Source organism: Pseudorca crassidens, chromosome 9 (assembly GCF_039906515.1).
Source record: "Pseudorca crassidens isolate mPseCra1 chromosome 9, mPseCra1.hap1, whole genome shotgun sequence".
Lineage (NCBI taxonomy): Eukaryota > Metazoa > Chordata > Mammalia > Artiodactyla > Delphinidae > Pseudorca > Pseudorca crassidens.
The window spans coordinates 105,600,439-105,612,729 of NC_090304.1; the positions used below are offsets into that span (position 1 = coordinate 105,600,439).

Genomic DNA, 12,291 nt, shown 5'->3' on the forward strand with positions numbered 1-12,291 from the left:
GAGATTAGATATTAAAAGGGCTGACGAAGTTAAAGAACACTTCATCTTAAAAACTAATTTGGGTGAGTCTTCTTTAAGCATACTTTTAAAATATTATTTTGACTTTTGAACCTTGTATATATTTTATATACTCAAACATAAAAGTTTAAAAGGGAGCCCTTTTACACTGTTGGTGGGAACATAAACTAGTGCAGCCACTGTGAAGAACAGTATAGAGGTTCCTTAAAAAACTAAAAATAGAGCTAACATATGATCCTGCAATCCCACACCTGGGCATATACCCTGAGAAAACCGTAATTCAAAAAGAGTCATGGACCGCAATGTTCACTGCAGCACTGTTTACAATAGCCAGGACATGGAAGCAACCTAAATGTCCACTGACAGATGAATGGATAAAGAGATGTAGTATGTGTGTATACAAACACACACACACACACACACACCCCTCCAGACACTGGAATATTACTCAGCCATAAAAAACAATAATGCCATTTGCAGCAACATATACGGACCTAGAGATTATCTAACTAAGTGAAGTAAGTCAGACAAAGACAAATATCACATGATATCACTTATATGTGGAATCTAAAAAAGTGATACAAATTAACTTATTTACAAAATACAGACTCACAAAGAAAACAAACTTACCAAAGGTTAACCAAAGGTTACCAAAGGGGGAAGGGGGGATGAAAAATTAGGGGTTTGGGATTAACAGATACACATTACTAAATATAAAATAAACAAGGACCTATGGCACAGGGAACTATATTCAGTATCTTATAATAACCTATAAAGGAAAAGAATCTGAAAAAGAATGTATGTATATCTGAATCACTTTGCTGTACACCTGAAACTAACACAACATTGTAAATCAACTACACTTCAATAAAAAGTTGTTTCTTTCTGAAAAAAAATAAAGTTTAAAAAAGAAAACCTTAAGATAAAAAATGAAACCAGGGCTTCCCTGGTGGCGCAGTGGTTGAGAGTCCGCCTGCCGATGCAGGGGACGCGGGTTCGTGCCCCGATCTGGGAGGATCCCACATGCCGCGGAGCGGCTGGGCCCGTGACCCATGGCTGCTGGGCCTGCGCGTCTGGAGCCTGTGCTCCGCGGCAGCGGTAGAGACCGCAGTGGTGAGAGGCCCGCGTACAGCAAAAACAAAACAAAACAAAACAAAAAACCAATTAACCATATCAAATTGACAGTATAACCAAACAGAGGAAAGTACTTCAAGTGACTTCTGAACACAGTAAGTACTCTGATTATACAGCCTTCATGTAATATATTCTAAGGACAAAAATAGATGCAAAGAAACCTTAAACTTTACTCAGTTTATTGTTAGTAATGATATTGGTATGATAATTTTGAAATGATTTTAAGTATACATAGTAGGATAAGGCAAGTATGTTAATTTTATTAGGAACCAAGATTTTTGTTTAAGACAAAAGAGACCAATATAGAATCAAAGAAGTTAAAGAAAAATCTGCTACGTTAAATCTGAATTGGATATCACTAAGAACTTGATTCACAAGCTAAAAACCATTTTTAGTTCTCCCCTCTGAAAGGGCCTAGAAATAGTGACACTCCAGCAGCAATGAATATGCCAAACATCCAGATCTTGGTGTCTATACACCGTTTCTCACTACAAAGAACCAAGACTCCTTAGATTAACAGCCCATTCCAGATCTGAAACAAGGAAAGTAACAAGGCAAGCCTGGGATATCCTGTGCCAGAAAGCACTCCCAGCACTAAAAAGACACAGGAGACAGCTTGAAAAGGTTCCTACTGTCCAAATTTGGGACAGTTAGATCAAGAAGAAAAACGACTGTAATGGTTATTAATAAAAAAAATAAATAAATTAAAACCCATGAGTCCATAGCGAAACTTTTAACGCAAGTTCATGTGCCTGACACACAGTGAGGCCAAACAAACTGAAACGTCGGAGTCTGGAGCAGAGAAAGGTTTACTGCAGGGCCATGCAAGGAGATGAGGTGGCTCATGCCCTAATAAGCCCCAAGCTCCCCGAAGGCTGGCGAAGTACTTTTAAAAGCCAGGTGAGGGAGGGAGGTTGCGAGGTATGTGATCAGCTTGTGTACAATTCTCCGACTGTCTGATGGTGAGGCAGCAGGGTGGTGTCACAGGGGTTAACATTATCAGTCCTTAGGCAACAGGAGGCCTGGGGCTATGTGCTCAAGGTCGCCAAGGAGTTAACATCTTCCATTTGTTGGAGGGGGGTAGGTTTACATCTGCAAAACAACTCAGGAAATGTGCATCAAACACTATTATCTAGGTACTTCAGAGAGGAGCCACAGCAGAGGATCTGGGGGAAGGCCCTCCTGGGAAGGCCCCATGGGGCCCTGCTCGTTACAGTTATCCCCATAAAAAAGAAAAAAAAAAAAAAAACCCTTATTTGCCACCATTGGGGGTGACTATTGCCCCAGTATTCTTTACTCTGAATACTGATAACTGGAGGGAGGACATTAGCATTTTTAGGAGGAAGTTTAGTTCACTCCTAGTTAATGAAGGAAATCTTCCAGACAGAAAATCTCCAATAAAATAACTGATTTAAGCAAGAGTCATCAATGGGTGCTAAAATCACTGAGCAAAGGGTAGGCAGAAACAGGTAGTTGCTTGGTGTCAAGGAACTACTCCAAGATCACGTACAAATCACAAACAGGGAAACCACATCTTTATAACAGATCTGGTAGTCACCACTTTGATCAAGTGGTCACATTTAGTATCCTTAACAGTGTGGCAATCTGACGTTAAATACCTCCTAAATGGCATAACATGAAGTACACAGCATCATCTATTAAATATTCTTGCCAAATAAAGTTTTCCTTAAGCTACTCAAGCGTTTCTTTAGACCTAACTTCCAGTAACAGGAAATTCAGGGTGATAGAGGAATTAATTAAATGACACCATTAGGAAACAGACAAACCCAGAAGTGGGAGCATTCTATAAAGCAAGTGGTTTGGTTAATTGTCAGAATAAAAAAAGATGGGTACTCCTCTTTTAAAAAAGGACTAGAGGCGTAATCAACAAATGCAATGCTGGGGGTAGGGGTAGATTTCCCAAAAGAGACCTTGGCATACTAAGGAAATTTGCATATGGATTGTTAATTTAGAAAGGTGTTGATAATGATACTGGGGTTAGAATGTCCTTAGTTTTAGGAATCCATGCTGAAATACTGGAGTGTCATGGAGTTTGCAATTTACTTTCAAATGATTACATATTGAGACACACAGAAAGGGAGGAGAGGGGGGAAATGGCAAAAATGTCAATCACTGAATCTAGGTACTGGGGTGTTCACTGCATTTTTCCCTCAATTTCAGAGACTGACATTTTTCATAATTAAGTTTAAAAAAAAGTGTACCTGTACTGAGAGGAATGGTAGAAAACACATCTACACTGGAATTATATCTGGATACAAATCTCACCTCTATCACTAACTAGTTGTGTGGCCTTTTAAAGCAAGTTACTTAATATCATTTGAGTTTGTCTCATCTGTAAAACTCAAGTAATAGTATCTTAAGTCATTAGGTTGTTCTGAGAATAAAATCACATCAGATATGTAAAATGCCTAGCAGTGTTGCACACAATAAGTAAATCTGGTTTTCATAATTAATGCAATCATCCTAAAATACAAGACTACAGGAAAACATTCCTTTCATTATTGCCACATTCCATGATTAGGAAGCTACATTAGGTAAAATTAAATATCCATTGGCAGTGAAAGTGAAGTAATGGGGGTAACTGTATAAATGAAGATTTACATAATATTTTTTTAAATGCAATAATTCCGACCGAAACACTCTAGGCAAAAAAAAACTACCTACCCAAACAACTGGTATCTATCAAATTGTGAAGTCTGCGTTTGGTATTAGCCGCTTATCCGAATAAAACAGTAAGAAAATAAGTGGAAGTTAAAGAGAATGTCTTCCTAACCAACAGAAAATCTACTTATACGTGGAAAAAAATGTAAGTTCTGGCCTTCATTTCTATAAGTCAGTCCCAATAAAGCAGACTTACTGGGCTTTACTCTAAATTCTGGTTAACCTTCATACAACTCACAAGCATGCTTCCTTTCATCAGTTCTAACGTACTCGTCATTTCACTCGCAGGTAACCCTTTTCTGGTTAGGCCAGCAGAAAATGACTAGATGCAGACTGATCCCCAGATAGGAAACAAAAAAAGGTTTTCATTTTTTGTTTTTTAAGTAAGTGCCAACCTTTTCTTCCCAGTACCAGAGAAAATAAGCAGCAGGGGAGAGGAGGGAACAGTGGGTCTCGCGCTGCGGGCTCGACCAGGTGAGACGCTAACACTCCGCCTCCTCGGGGTTAGGGTGCTGGGCACACACGCGTGCGGATGCGGGGCGTCCTGGGAGATCGGGGCAATTTCTCCTGGACGGCGGGACCCAAGGCCAGTCTCCTTCCCGAAGGCTCAGATGCCATTGAGGGGACCCTGCGGGGTGTCTCCCGGCGCGGAGAGGGTGAGGAGACCAGGCGTTCCCTTCCGTCCAGCGTCCAGATGGGGGACGCACGGCGTCAGCCCTTCGGAGGGCGCGCCCGAGGGCGCGGGCGGCGAAGAGGGGCCGGCCCTGCCCTCCCCTCCCCGTTACCTGCGGGCGGCGGTGCCAGGGCCCGGAGGCCTGCTGCTCCTCCTCCTCCTCCCCGCCAGGCTGAGGCGGCGAGGGGGTGGTGGCGACGGTGGCGGCGGCAGCCCGGGGGGAGGGGGCGGAGCGCACGGCCCGCTCCCTCTCTCCTCCCCCGGGAGGCGGAGGAGACCCTATCTCGGGCCGCCGCGCCTAGGCCCGTGGACAGCCTGCGGCAGGGGCATGGCGGCCCCGAGCAGCGGCGTGCCTGCGAGGTGGGAGAGTGCGAGGCGGCGGGAGGGGAGCGCTCTGGGGGCCTGAGGGGAGGAGCGAGGGGGCCCGGCGAGCCGCGCGCGGGCGGCCGTTGGGGGCGGTTGGCCGAGGGCAGGCGGCCGTTTGGGGAGCGAGGCGACGGCTCGCGTTTTCCCGGCGGGGCGGGGTGGGGAAGGGGAAGGGGAGTGAGGGGAGGGGAGGGGGAGGTTGGGAGGGAGCCGCCGCCGCGCGCGTGCGGGCCGGCGCCGCCGCGGTTGCCGCTCCGCTCACTCCAGCCTGTTTGGGGGCACTTTGTTTGTGTCCCACAATGCTCTGCGCGGGCGGCCGGGCTGGGGAGGGGGAGGGCAAGTGGGCGGGGCGGAGAGAGCTCGGGGGCGGGGCGCGAGCTCGGGGCGGGGAAACGCGGGTACTGCGCAGGCGCAGAGGACGCTGCTCCCGGTCGCCGTCGCCCGAGTTTGGTCTCCCGACGCACCCGCGGGTTTTGACAGGAGCCGTGCATCTTCATGCCTTCGTGAACACGTGTAGAGTTACCTTCACAGGCCGCCTAGGCCCTGGCCAATTCGCCCTTCCTCTGCCCGTCCGCTCAGCCGGCTTCCCGCTAACCTTGACAAGCATTTCTGCGCACGGTGCACGCTTCTTGCATTTTATTTTCCTTCTTTGAACTAAAACCGAAACAAACTCCTGTTTTCTCGAGTGGTTTCTGTAGCGGCGCTGAACCGGAACACCCCAGATGCTTTCTCTCGGTGAGAGGGTGAGCTGGTAGTCAGCCCATTTCTCACACGCGGAAACTGAGGCCTGCGGAGAGGCGGCCCCGGACAGGTGAGGATGCCGTGCGCCGCTGGCTCCCGCACCCGCCTCCCCGCAGGCAGCCAAGCCCGGCCGGTGTCCGGCTCCCTGCGGCCTCTGCAGCCCGGGGCGTCCTCTCGGCGCCCGAGGATTGTTCTAGAATTTCCCTGGGCCACCCGGCGGGAGGTGCGGTTTTGAAATGACTGGAGAAATCCATCTTATTCCCCCAACACGGGGTCACCTAGAGCCGCTCCCCAAATATGCCTGTTCCTTTCACACCTGGAGTCTCATTTGGTTCCACCGCCACTAACTTGACTTTCCGGCGAGGGAGTATGCGGGGGGCTTGAGAGTTCTCGGTCAACTGCAAAATCGCGTGAAGTGTTAAAACTCCGGGACTCCAAGCCTTAGCGTCCCCGGCCCGGCGGGCGAGCGCTCGGACGGGGCCCGGTGGCCCGGAGGGGCGCCCTGGGCGGCTGGCAGAAGCGCGCCGCAGGCTAGTCGGCCGGCCGCGCTGGGGCCAAGGGGGTGCGGCCTGCAGCGCCCGGGGGGCTCCTCAGCTGCATGCTGTGTTTTCCCATGCCTTCAGGTTTTGCACGGAAAAACTTCTCCAAAGGGCTTTGTTCAAGGTGGCCGGCACCCCGTCTGAAGTAGAGTGGCGTTTTCTTCTGAAACACTTGGCAACGTCTTGCATTGATCTCACTGAGAGACAAGCACCCCAGCACCCTAGCACCCCCTCTTTCTAGCCACTGAAATCTACGTGAGAAATAAAGGCCGTAAAAAGCAACGTCAAATTGTATAGTCTTCTGCGGTTTCCAACAGATTTTCAAGTATATATAATGTTTAATCCCAACAGCAATCGTAATACGTAGGTTTTGCTGTTATTCCCACCATCATTTTTATTATTCCCATTTCAGAGATGAGGAAAGTCAGGAAGATGCGCATGAGGCCCAGAAAGTTTGTGCTGAGATTTGAAGAAGGAGAAGAAAAAGAAGGCGGAATGCTTACCCTGGAAGGGGAACGGCAGCGACAGAGCAAGTCTCAGGAAGGGCCTGGTGTGTGTTAGAGCAGGTGCACAAGGTAATACCTGGAGAAGAATCAGGGTGGGAATAAAGCAGTCAAACAAATCCCGCGGACCTCTCCTAGGGCATTTAATCGGAGAGTCGATAAGGGACCTCTAGGCAAGTCCTTACTGCTTCCCAGGGGATTGAGGTGGCAGCCCTGGCACAAAATACAGCTTTTCTTGTATTACTCTCTTGTCTTTTCTCCGTTTCCTCCCTTTTTGTACTTTTCTGTTTTTCATTTTATATTTAAAAATTATCATCTTCTCACCCCACCCCCTCCCTGGGACTGGAGGATAAATTAACCACCCAATGGCTGTGGGACCCTAAGGGCACAGGGCTAGATGGTTGGATAGGGTGTGAGAAGATATAAAAAGATTAACTTTGTAGGAGTCCTCTCCTCTGTTTTGGCTTTGGGCAGGGTCACTTTCTGTGGCATCTGCAGCCTCCCACTTTCTCCTGGGCTAGTAGAGACTTGCCCTTGGGTTGGCAGAATATATACACCTTTTTTCCACACTAGGTTAAATAATACTGCTGGGAGGATTTTATGAAACCAGAATCCTGCACACAGGTGAAACAAACAAACGGAGACAGTTACGAGGAACCTTTAATTATTAACCTGGTGTAGGTGATTCTGAGGAATTCAAATTCCAGGCGAAGAGCGTTTTATTTCAGCCCTGAGCTGTTCGGGGGGCCAAATTCTGGCAGAGATGGCACTCGCTTGTGGTAGACCATAAGGGCTGAATGGGAACTTAGTTACTTAGTCCACAACTTATTTCAGAGCAAGAACACTGGACACTTAACTGAAAGATCTCTAGTCCAACTCGGATAATTCCAATAGAGGAGAACTCACTACTGCACAAAGCAGCCTTGCTCCCCTATTAGATCATTCCAACTATATTAACAAAATTAGCCTTACTCCCCAACCCTGAAACTTGCACCTCTTCTGGTATTCCCATTTCATCATCCATCCAGTTGAGCATGTCAGCTTGGCTACTTCACTACTCTACCACATCTCAGTTCCAACCCATCAACAAGTCCTGCTGAATTCGTCCATTCCTACGACCACCATCCTAATCTTGTAACCAAGCAGGACCCCATGGGGCCTTCCCTTCCCAGGACAGGCCTTCCCCCAGATCCTCTGCTTTAGCTCCTCTCTGAAGTACCTAGATAATAGTGGATTTGATGCACATTTCCTGAGTTGTTTTGCAGATGTAAAAAAAACCCCTCTCCAACAAATGGAAGATGCTAACCTTGATCACATAGCCCCAGGCCTCCTGGAGCCTAAGGACTGATAAAGTTAACCCCTGTGACACCACCCTGCTACCTCACCATCAGACAATCAGAGAATTGATAAGCTGATAAGCTGATCACATACCCTGAGGCTCCCCCTGCCACCCTGGCTTTTAAAAGTGCTTTGCCGACCTTCGGGGAGCTCCGGGCTTTTTAGGGCATGAGCCTCCTCATCTTGCATGGCCCCGATGTTTGTTTGTTTGTTTGGCCTCACTGTGCATCGGGCACATGAACTTACATTAACAATCTAAGACACCAACCAATACCTTGTACCCGGAGAACTGTAATACCACCTACCTGGTTTCCCGAATATACCCCCCCCTTCTCTTCACTCTCTGCATGGTAGCTGGAGTTAAAATGCATAGTGATTTTATCACACAACAATGGCTTCCTATTATTTTTAGGATAAAATCTCAAACTTTTACCATGGCTTTCACAGCTACAAATGTGGGCCTGTTCAATACATAGCTTCAGCTTCAACTCTCATTATACTCTTTCAAGGAACATGCCAGATGCAGATTTTTTTTTCACATCTTCTAAAATGCCACACTCTTTCCTCCAGTGCACACATTACTCCCTCTGTATATGTATACATTGTTCCTTATCTAATTCCTCTCAATCCACACATCTCTTCTACATAATATATGTATTTAAAAAGAAAAACCAGGGCTTCCCGGTGGTTCAGTGGTTAAGAATCTGCCTGCCAATGCAGGGGACATGGGTTCGAGCCCTTGTTTGGGAAGATCCCATAAGCTACAGAACAAATAAGCCTGTGTGCCACAACTACTGAGCCTGCACTCTAGAGCCCACGGGCCACAACTGAGCCCATGTGCCACAACTACTGAAGCCCATGAGCCTAGAGCCCGTGCTCTGCAAGAGAAGCCACTGCAGTGAAGAAACCCGTGCACCGCAAGGAAGAGTAGCCCCTGCTCCCTGCAACTAGAGAAAGCCCGCATGCGCAGCAAGGAAGACCCAACACAGACAAAAATAAATAATTAACATAATAATAATAATAAAATAAAGAGAAAAACCACAAGCCCAAATGGCGTCACTTTTGCTAAAGCCCATGGTACCAAACCTAGATTTAATACCTGACCTAATTGCAGTTTCGACCTTTACCGGGAATGTAATCTTAATCAGCCAGTTTGGAAGTTTCTGGTCAGCAATAATAATAATCTGTCACAGGGACCCTCTCCATTCCCCACCTCATCCCGCCCCAGGAAGAAGATGCAGTCTGCATGATGAAACCCTTGCTGTCACTTCCCCCCACAGAAGAAGGTGTCCTGGCCTAAAAATAATCCTTTCTATTCTTTTATTAAACATCCCTTGCCCCCCACTTCTTCCTATAAAACCTCCCATTTTGTACAGCCCCTCAGAGCACACTTCTCATTGCTAGATGGGATGCTACCTGATTCAGGAATCGAATAAACTGAATTAGATCTTCAAATTTACTGAGATGAATTTTGTTTTTTTAACAAAATACATGAACATTATGAGATATAACTTACATACCATGCAATGCACCCATTTAAAGTGTTACAGTTCAGTGTTTTTTAGTATATGCAGAGTTGTGCAGTCATCACCACAGTCAATTTTTGAACATTCTCGTAACCCCAAGAAGAAACTCTTGCCATTAGCAGTCACTCTCCCTTCCTCCCCAGCTCCTCAGCCCTAGGCAACCACTAATCTGTATACTTTCTGCTTCTACAGATTTGCCCATTCTGGACGTTTCATATAAATGGAATTCAGCTCTCTTTCTGACAACCACTCATTCAAGGCCTCCTCCCCTGTTTCCCCTGACTGTGTTAGATCCCATGGTATAGATTCTTAGAGCTCCCTGCATTTCTCCAACACTCTTCTAATTACCACTGTAGTTACCTCTTATCATTCACCACTTTAATCCCAGAGCCTAGCACAGTGTCTAGCCCATAATAGGTATTTGATAAATGTTTAAGGAATGAATCATGATTAATGAAATAAATGAATATGGGGGCCAATTTTATCAGTTAGTAGAATGGCAACTTCCCAAGACCTGTGATGTCAGGGAAGAAGCTTGTGCTTCAGTAGACTTACCCATTCTTCTCCAAGATGCCAGAATATCCACAATTAAAGTCCATCCTTTTTTTTTTTTTTTTTTTTTTTTTTGCTGTACGCAGGCCTCTCACTGTCGTGGCCTCTCCCTGCCTCTCCACAGGCTCCAGACGCGCAGACTCAGCGGCCATGGCTCACGGGCCCAGCCGCTCCGAATGAACCCATGTCCCCTGCATCAGCAGGCGGACTCTCAACCACTGCGCCACCAGGGAAGCCCCAAGTCCATCCTTTAAAAAAAAGTCCATCCTTTCGATTTTTTTTTTTTTTAATGTTTGTAGCAGCTTTATTTGTAATTGTCAAATCTGGTCACAACATCCTTTTGATTTTTGAAGACTCGTTAGATCTTTAAGATGCAACTATTGAAATACAGCTCATCTTCAGATGGGGAATTGGTGGTTTAATTTTTTTTTTTAATTCAAGGAAGAAGGCGATGCTTTGGTCTCAGTGATTTGATCTTAATGCTTTTGTTTGCTCGCAGCCCACCTCGCCTCCCACCACAACACTATTTTTCTTCCTCTTCACAGGATTCACAGCCAGACTTCTCAAACCTAAATATTATCCGCACTCACTGTTCTTTGCTCTTGCTTCTCCTTCTTTACTTCTCATCCCCTCTAATTTGATCTTCCCTTGACTCTACCTTCTTACTGTCACCAATTGTTTCTATGTTGCTAATCCAGAGGATATTTATTTGCACTCTCATCGTACTGGATTTTTTGGGGGGAGGGGGTGCCACACAGCTTGTGGAATCTTAGTTCCCCGATCAGGGATTGAACCCGGGCCCACGGCAGTGAAAGCGCCCGAGTCCTAACCACCAGACCGCAAGTGAATTCCCCATCTCACTGGACTTTTGAGCAGCATTTGGACTTGTTGAGTACTCGATCAAACTTGAAACACTCCCTCCCTTGTCTTTGCTGACATTCTCAGTGTGCATGCAGGGTTGAGAACTAGTGTTTATACTATCTTCCGGGACTAGTGAGCCTCAAAAATGTGGTCTCCAGACCGCAGCATTAGCGTCACCTGTCAAATTGTTAGAAATGTGAATTCTTAAGTCATATCTAGACCTACTGATTCAGAAACTCTGGGGTAGTGGCCCAGCGATCTGTGTTTAAATGAACTCTCCAGGTAATTCAGACCCTTGCTCAAGTTTAAGAACTGGTGCCCAGGCAGACCTGTCTAAACTCTGTGAGCCATTCTTTTTTTTTTAATGCACTTTTTTTTTTTTTTTAAGAGAGACTAATATTTATTTATTTATTTATTTTTTGCGGTATGCGGGCCTCTCACTGCTGTGGCCTCTCCCGCCGCGGAGCACAGGCTCTGGACGTGCAGGCTCAGTGGCCATGGCTCACGGGCCCAGCCGCTCCGCGGCATGTGGGATCTTCCCGGACTGGTGCACAAACCTGCGTCCCCTGCATCGGCAGGCAGACTCTCAACCACTGCGCCACCAGGGAAGCCCTTAATGCACTTTTTAAAAAATTTATTTATTTTTATTTTTGGCTGCATCGGGTGTTAGTTATGGCACATGGGCTGCTCTCTAGTTGGGGCGTGTGGGTTTTCTCTCTCTAGTTGTGGCACGTGGGCTCAGTAGTTGTGGCACGTGGGCTTAGTTGCCCTGCAGTATGTGGAATCTTATATCCCCAAGCAGGGATCGAGCCCACATCTCCTGCATTGTAAGGCAGATTCTTTACCACTGGACCACCCAAGCCATTGATTCTTAAATGCACACTGCTAGCCCATATCTCTCTGCCCAGCTCCAGATGTGCCTGTCTAACTGCCTACTAGTTCCACTTTGCTTGGTTGTCTCAGAAATACCTCAGACTCAACATGTCCAGGGTAGACGAGTGGCCTTCTTCTATAGACAGTGTTCTCGCTCACTGTTTTCTGATCACCGAAGGGTACCATTTTAGAACCAGGCACAAAAATCAGAACCCAGGGTCATCTCTGACACCTCCCTCTCTCGATTTATTATTAAATTATGTCAATTTTGCTTTCCAAATTTCTTTTAATATAAACATCTTTTTTAAAATTAATTAATTTTATTTTTGGTTGCGTTGGGTCTTCGTTTCTGTGTGAGGGCTTTCTCTAGTTGTGGCAAGCAGGGGCCAGTCTTCATCGCGGTGCGCGGGCCTCTCCCTACCGCGGCCTCTCCTGTTGCGGAGCACAGGCTCCAGATGCGCAGGCTGAGTAGTTGTGGCTCACGG

General features: G+C 46.7%; 1 protein-coding gene and 1 long non-coding RNA gene across 15 annotated transcripts in view; one reads left to right on the forward strand and one right to left on the reverse strand.

Annotated features, from left to right (window-relative positions):
* The window catches only part of ZBTB44 (zinc finger and BTB domain containing 44), a 70,816-nt gene extending 66,061 nt beyond the window's left edge, over positions 1-4,755 (reverse strand). For all 4 annotated transcript variants that reach the window (XM_067751589.1, XM_067751588.1, XM_067751587.1 and 1 more), the window contains exon 1: positions 4,620-4,755. The gene's annotated coding sequence lies outside the window, so the exon portion shown is untranslated. The remainder of the gene's footprint in view (positions 1-4,619) is intronic.
* Positions 4,730-12,291, forward strand: part of LOC137231058 (uncharacterized) — a 76,478-nt gene continuing 68,916 nt past the window's right edge. For 5 of the 11 annotated variants that reach the window (XR_010946366.1, XR_010946373.1, XR_010946370.1 and 2 more), the window contains exons 1-3: positions 5,243-5,684; positions 6,238-6,478; positions 6,566-6,728. This is a non-coding gene — a long non-coding RNA (uncharacterized lncRNA). Of the gene's footprint in view, positions 4,868-5,098; positions 5,685-6,237; positions 6,479-6,565; positions 6,729-12,291 lie in introns of those variants that run through there. The other 6 variants (XR_010946367.1, XR_010946371.1, XR_010946372.1 and 3 more) reach the window with 4 other exon arrangements.